Here is a 7,040-nt window from a genome sequence, read left to right on the forward strand (position 1 = left end):
ATATTCATCTATAAATACGGGACACAGCAATTTTACAAAGACACAAGTGGAACGACAAGATCAGAAGAGAGAAAAAAATAAGGAAAAACAGTTCGAATGAGAGGAAAAAAAATAAGTGGATACAAAGGATTATAAAAAAAAATAATAAAGTGTTGTCAATAGAATAAACACATAAAAAAGCAAGAGAATTAAATCAAATAAGTAACATAATGACAAAAAGCTTTCTTTCGTCAAGCACATATTCACTAATTTTCTATGGCAAAAGCAAAGAAAAAACAAGGAAAGACAACAAATGTGAATAAAGATCAGCAAAAGAAAGGAAAAAAAAGGAAAAAAACAGCAAAAATACTAACAAACCCTTCACCATAACCACTGTTGACTACATGGACCAGAAGGCAGTGAGTCTGGAAGAATACAGGAAGTGACATCACAGCGGAGTGAATGCTTTTCTGTGGGACTTGGACAGTGGGTCAGTTGATCGTGAGCAAGGTGTCAGGAGGCATCGAAACGCGTAGATCAAGTCTGCTGATTATGCTCATTTAAAAGAAGGATTACAAATAAAGCGTTTGGTGAATTCAAGAGTGCGGCCCGTTATTTCTTCCTGGCAGGAAGATTTGATTTGCAATATATATATATATATATTTTTTTTTTTCACTGAAAAAACCACAGGTTTCAGGGACATTATATTAAGTTGGACATTTCACTCGTACAAAACCAGAGAAATTCGACCATTATAGTTAGTTGAGATAACTATATATTACATCACTCATGACATGGTCAGTGACATCAATGATGACATCTCAAATGACATCACTAATGACATCACTGATGACATCATCCAGTGACTGTGTGTTCCTAAAACTTTACATATGTTTTATATATATATAGGCCAAGGTGTATTGAAGAATGAGTGGGTGTATGATTGTCTGAATGGATGATTTAGTAGGTGTGTGACTGACTGTATAAGCAGGAGACCAAATGTGTCTTTCTAATACATGAGTGACTGACTAATTTCGTATGAATGTCTTTATCTGTCTGTGAGTTGGTGTGCAAGTGAATGCTTAGGTTGGTGAGTAGCTATATGAGTGTATATATGTGTTTTTTATTGGTTGTCTGAGTGCCTGAATGGGTGCCTGAGTGTCTGTGTGGGTGAGTGGGGTGTGCGTGACTCCCTGAATGGATGTGTGAGTGGGTGATTCACTGGGTGTATGGGTTCAAGAATGCGTCTGTGAGGGGCTGTTTGGGTGGATGAGTGTGTGTATGGCTGTGTTGGTGACTGAATCGATGTCTCAGTGGTATATATGTGAGTAACTATGAGAAAGGCAGTATATGTGAGTGTTGGAGTATATAATTGACTATATGTGAGAGTGAGTGATTGTGAGAGAAACTGTATGGGTGAGTGTGTGCTTGTGTCAGTGATTGTATAAAATAGTATGTATGTGTTACTATCTGTATAATTAATTGAGGTGGTGTGTGTATAACTGTGTAGGTGAGTAAATGGGAGTGTAATTGATTCTTTGCATGACTGACTAGCTGTGGGAGTAGCTGTATGGGTGAGTGACGGTGTGGGAGTGTTTGTATGGGTGTATGAGTGCATATGATAGTGGCAGTATTGATCAGTGACTGCATGAATACATTACAGTATGAATGAGGGAGTGGATGTGTGTGTAGACCTAGGAATCAGTGAGTGGGTATGTAGCAACTGGTATTGGTGTGTCTATGGTTTAAAAAATGGTAGCTTGTATTTTAGAGTGGGTGTATCAAAGGTTATATTAGGGCATGAGGAGGTGAGGAGGTGCATCAGATTATCACGCGGATGATGTCATCATTGATGTCATCAGTGATGTCATTTGAGATGTGATCAATGAAGTCATCAGTGATGTCACTGACCATGTCATGGGTGATGTAATATGTGATGTCATCAGCAGTGCATTGCGGGGGCATGAGTTATAGTTAGCTCAACTAACTATAGTGGCCGTGTTTCTCTGGTTTTGTATGAGTGAAATGTGCAACCAACTATAACATCCTTGAAACATGTGGTTTTTTCAGTGAATTTCTAAGGTTTTTTAAATGCTAATTTCTAGCTATAACGTCCCTGAAACCTATGGGGCTTTTAGTGAATTTCAGAGTTTTTTTAACTACTAATTTCTACAACGTGCCTGAAACCTATGGTTTTTTTCAGTAAATTTCCAAGGATTTTTAAATACTAATTTTTACCTAAAACGTCCCTGAAACCTATGTTTTTTTCAGTGAATTTCAAAGGTTTTATAAATGCAAAAGTGTAATGTTCAAAAGTAGTTTTTCTTACTTTTTTAGTTATTTACAAAATAATGTAATGTTTTCTTTTTTCTAATATATATATATATATATATATATATATATATATATATATATTACAAAAAACAACTTCTGAGAACAATATTGATCACTTATTCAAAATCCACAAAATCCATAAATAATTAGTCTTCTTCCATTTGTTTCATGATGTCTATTTTCTCTTATTTCTTATAAGAAGCCAACAGTTTCACAGAAAGGAATAGCCAGCACGTGTTTCGCGCCAACTGCGCTTCTTCAGGGCTGTCATATAAACAGAAATTAAATAAATTTTAGATTTGATTCATCTATCATGAGACCAAAATTCCTATACATTTCTAAACAATAAAAGATTTTATACAGACACATTACAGCCATCTATAAAGATTATACACAATATAATACACATTATCTATACATAGATCAATATACACCACAGGAAATATAAATTAAAAGAACTTTTAACAGAAGAATAGAAGCACAAAAGGTCTGTCACGTTTTCAAATTACCTTTAATGCCTTATAAACCAAAATCTACGATATTTCTAGTACAGGAGCAGAGATTACCTCTTCTTCCTATATTGCTGTATTTTTGTATAGTAAGAAAGGTTTATTCTACTCAGGTTCTTTGAATAGCTGTTTAGCTCACTTAAAATGGCGAAGTTACTTCATGTAGTTTTGAACCCAAGTTCGAATCTCACCACGGTGATAAAAACTTTTTTTACAAATATGTATAATTATATACACAAATTGTATATTTTGGATAATAAAACTAAATCTGAATCTATGAGATCCTCCATCTAAAACTAGCTTCTTTTCACAATAATTACAAGATGCACTTTCAATAAGCAATGATAATTTCCCTTTGCTTTAGTACACCTTGAAACGAATGAATCCTTCAGACATGTTCACTAAAGAGCTATTTAATTCAGTCTTTGAGAATATTAAGTGTAGCTCACGAGAGTCAGCGATGCTAATTCATGAAGAGTGTAACCCGGGTTCGAATCTTACCAAGATGGTGATAAAATATTTCTTTAACTTTATTCATTGTAATTTTTCTTTATTTACAAATGTTCAATTTGAACACAATTTAGATAACATATATAACTAATTTAAGAATAATACCCTCTAATAAATTTAGTTGTTCATTTAGTGAATAATAGGGACCCTCCTATTAGATAACGTTGAATGTTTCCCGCGGAATTTTTCCCGCCGTTTTTTGAACAGCCAATTAAGACGGGTAATATATATAACGGCTAGAATCTCTGTTTGGTCTCACGGGTGTATCAAGACGGGAGGATCGAGATCGTGTTTGTCGTTGAACCAGCGGTAAGGGAAACCTGTATGATTCAAGAGGGTAGGGATGACCGAATCTAAGAAAAGTGGTATAGTATTAGTATAGTTATGTTTCTCACGGGTGAATTAAGACGGGAGGTTTGAATTTGTGTTTATCTTGGAACCAATGGGAATGGAAACCTTTATTATTCACGAGGATGGCGAGGTCCAAACTTAGGACAAGTACGGCAGTACTAGCATAAATTTGCTTGCTGAATTTAATAATGAGGTATATGTCTTTTATAAAACTTCAGTCAGTCTAGATAACATATCATGAGCTATGATACTTTAATAGTCTCCTGTGCAAATATTAAACCAATTAGGCTAATGATGTGTAGTAAGGATTTGAGTAAAACCGGTTAATTAGCTTAACAATGTGTACGATATATAGGGTAATTTGTTGGATAACAATGCATTAATAATAACTTAAGAATTTCTAAATTTTGAATATAATTGCCTAAAAATCTCTTTTAGATCGTATCATGGATCATTAGCTGAAATACCATTTCAAACAATTCTACCTCAAGACTATTTGTAATTAAAGGCTCAATAAGGTGAGATTGCTTTTTACATTCAAGTATCGATAATAACGAGCCAATTTAGTAGAGTAGTTAATTTTGGATTATCTTATCTCCAGGAAACGAGGACCTTAAAATATAGTGACAACATATCATGGATGAAGAATAGAATAAACCTTTCTTACAATACAAAAATACAGCAATATAGGAAGAAGAGGTAATCTCTGCTCCTGTACTAGAAATATCGTAGTTTTTGGTTTATTAGGCATTAAAGTTAATTTGAAAATGTGACAGACCCTTTGTGCTTCTATTCTTCTGTTAAAAGTTCTTTTAATTTATATTTCCTGTGGTGTATATTGATCTATGTATAGATAATGTGTATTATATTGTGTATAATCTTTATAGATGGCTGTAATGTGTCTGTATAAAATCTTTTATTGTTTAGAAATGTATAGGAATTTTGGTCTCATGAAAGATGAATCAAATCTAAAATTTATTTAATTTCTGTTTATATGACAGCCCTGAAGAAGCGCAGTTGGCGCGAAACACGCGTTGGCTATTCCTTTCTGTGAAACTGTTGGCTTCTTATAAGAAATAAGAGAAAATAAACATCATGAAACAAATGGAAGAAGACTAATTATTTATGGATTTTGAATAAGTGATCAATATTGTTCTCAGAAGTTGTTTTTTGTAATATTGAAATAACACTGGTGGGGACTGGTGTCTGAGACTGTAAGCGCCGGGCAATTGTCCTGCTACCTACTTGTTTTGTTGTGTATATATATATATATATATATATATATAAATATATATATATATATATATGTGTGTATATATACCGTTCCACAAGTGCTCAAAGCTTTAGGAAGCACTCTCCATCTGCGAACATCAGTTCCATCAGGCTGCAACACAGTCACTCAATGCACAAGTCCAATTACTTTGCCTTACGCGTTTCAGACATTCATTCCATCCTTGATCACAGGCTGAGAGGCAACAAATGAATGGCAGAGATTCAGGATGACATCACCAGTTCCTTTTATTGCCCACAGCTGGGGGCTCACATGATCAAAATTTGCATTCTGGGATCCGTAGTCTCAATAACACCAGAGTTCATGATAATAACTCACGCTGCCATTTCAAAATTAGTAAAATTCAATACAGCCATTAGTGGGCTCCTCGTGTACTGCCGACTCTGTTGCACAATAATAAATGCCCCACAGATGGACCGATATGAGGCTCCTGACATAAAGAGCCCACCGGGCCGCTTTTACTCCACGCGGTGGTGCACTCCCCCCGGCAGAGCTGCCGAGTATTTTATACCGTTCCACAAGTGCTCAAAGCTTTAGGAAGCACTCTCCATCTGCGAACATCAGTTCCATCAGGCTGCAACACAGTCACTCAATGCACAAGTCCAATTACTTTGCCTTATGCGTTTCAGACATTCATTCCATCTTGATCACAGGCTGAGAGGCAACAAATAAATGCCAGAGATTCGGGATGACATCACCAGTTCCTTTTATTGCCCACAGCTGGGGGCTCACATGATCAAAACTTGCATTCTGGGATCCGTAGTCTCAATAACACCAGAGTTCATGATAATAACGCCAAAAGATTCTGTCACGTGGTTCAGAAAAAACTGTCCATCCATGGCAACTTGCAAGAGAACAGCGTCGATGAGAAGAAGAAAACCGACGAACCAAAGACAACACTGCTGGACCAAGTACATCATCTGGTTCTACCACAACTAGCATTCCCAACATCCTTCCTGATTTTGCTAGGCTGGAGCAGTGGTGCGTGAAATGTCACAAAACGCTATGTTTTGGTGAACAATCGGTGGATGCCATCCTGTTTGCTGTTAGGAGCCACCATTGTTAATTTTTTTTTCTAATGCAATGACATCCTAATTGCATAATTTGTTGATCATTTTTGCTGTTGGTTCTGTTAGTTTTTCTTTTTATTTTTTAAAACACCCAAAAAAGTAAATAAAAAGAGTTAAAAAAAATATAAAAAAATGGTTCTTGTCAGAACCGCCCGCTTCGTTTAAAAAAGAAAAATGTGTAAGTTTTGTATGAATTGTGGTAAGTGGAATATATGGAGAAGTGTACGGGTAGTGTATATATGCTTTGAAGGAGTGCATGAGTAATGCCTGGGTGATTGCAAGAGTGCTGGACTAATGTCTGGGTGATTGCAGGTGTGCCTGAGTGGAGAGGTAAAGTGTGCATGATTGGAGGAGTGCATGAGTAATGCGATTGTATGATTGTATGGGTAGTGCCTGGGTGATTAGAGTAGTGCAAGGGTAGTGTTTGTTGATTGTCTAAATGCATGTGTTATTCCTGCATGATTGCATGACTGCAGACATAATCTGTGGGTGATTAGAAGAGTACATGAATAATGCCTGAGAGATTACATGAGTGCAACAGTAGTGCCTGGGTGAATGGAGAATTGAAAGGGTAGCACATTGTGATTTTGTAAGTGCATAGGTTACGCCTGAGTGATCCTGGAACAAGCTCCCTGTCAACATCAGATGCTCCCCAACCCTCCACACATTCAGGAAGGACCTCAAGACCTGGCACTTCGACTGACCCAGAACTGCTCTGCCCCAGCGCCTTGAGACCCTCACGGGTGAGTAGCACGCTCTATTAAACCACTGATTGATTGATTGCATGGGTATTGCCTGGGTTATTGCATGAATGGATGAGTAGTGCCTGGGTGATTGGAGGAGTGCCTGTGTAGTGCCTGGCTGGTTTTTAAGTGCTTGGTTACTTGTTTGGGTGACTGGAGGAGTGCATGTGTACTGCCTAAGTGATTGAAGAAGTGCATAAGTAATGTCTGACTTATTTGCATGAGTGCATAGGTAGTGCATGGGTGATTGCAA

At 36.7% G+C, this 7,040-nt stretch overlaps 1 long non-coding RNA gene across 1 annotated transcript; it reads left to right on the forward strand.

The window, feature by feature from the left end:
• The first annotated feature begins 3,606 nt into the window (after positions 1-3,606).
• Positions 3,607-4,382, forward strand: LOC146863886 (uncharacterized). The gene is made up of 3 exons (XR_014976582.1): positions 3,607-3,641; positions 4,122-4,201; positions 4,285-4,382. It is a non-coding gene; the product is annotated as an uncharacterized LOC146863886 (long non-coding RNA).
• Positions 4,383-7,040: the final 2,658 nt, after the last annotated feature.

The sequence above is a fragment of the Triturus cristatus genome, chromosome 2_1 (genome assembly GCF_964204655.1).
Source record: "Triturus cristatus chromosome 2_1, aTriCri1.1, whole genome shotgun sequence".
Taxonomy (NCBI): domain Eukaryota; kingdom Metazoa; phylum Chordata; class Amphibia; order Caudata; family Salamandridae; genus Triturus; species Triturus cristatus.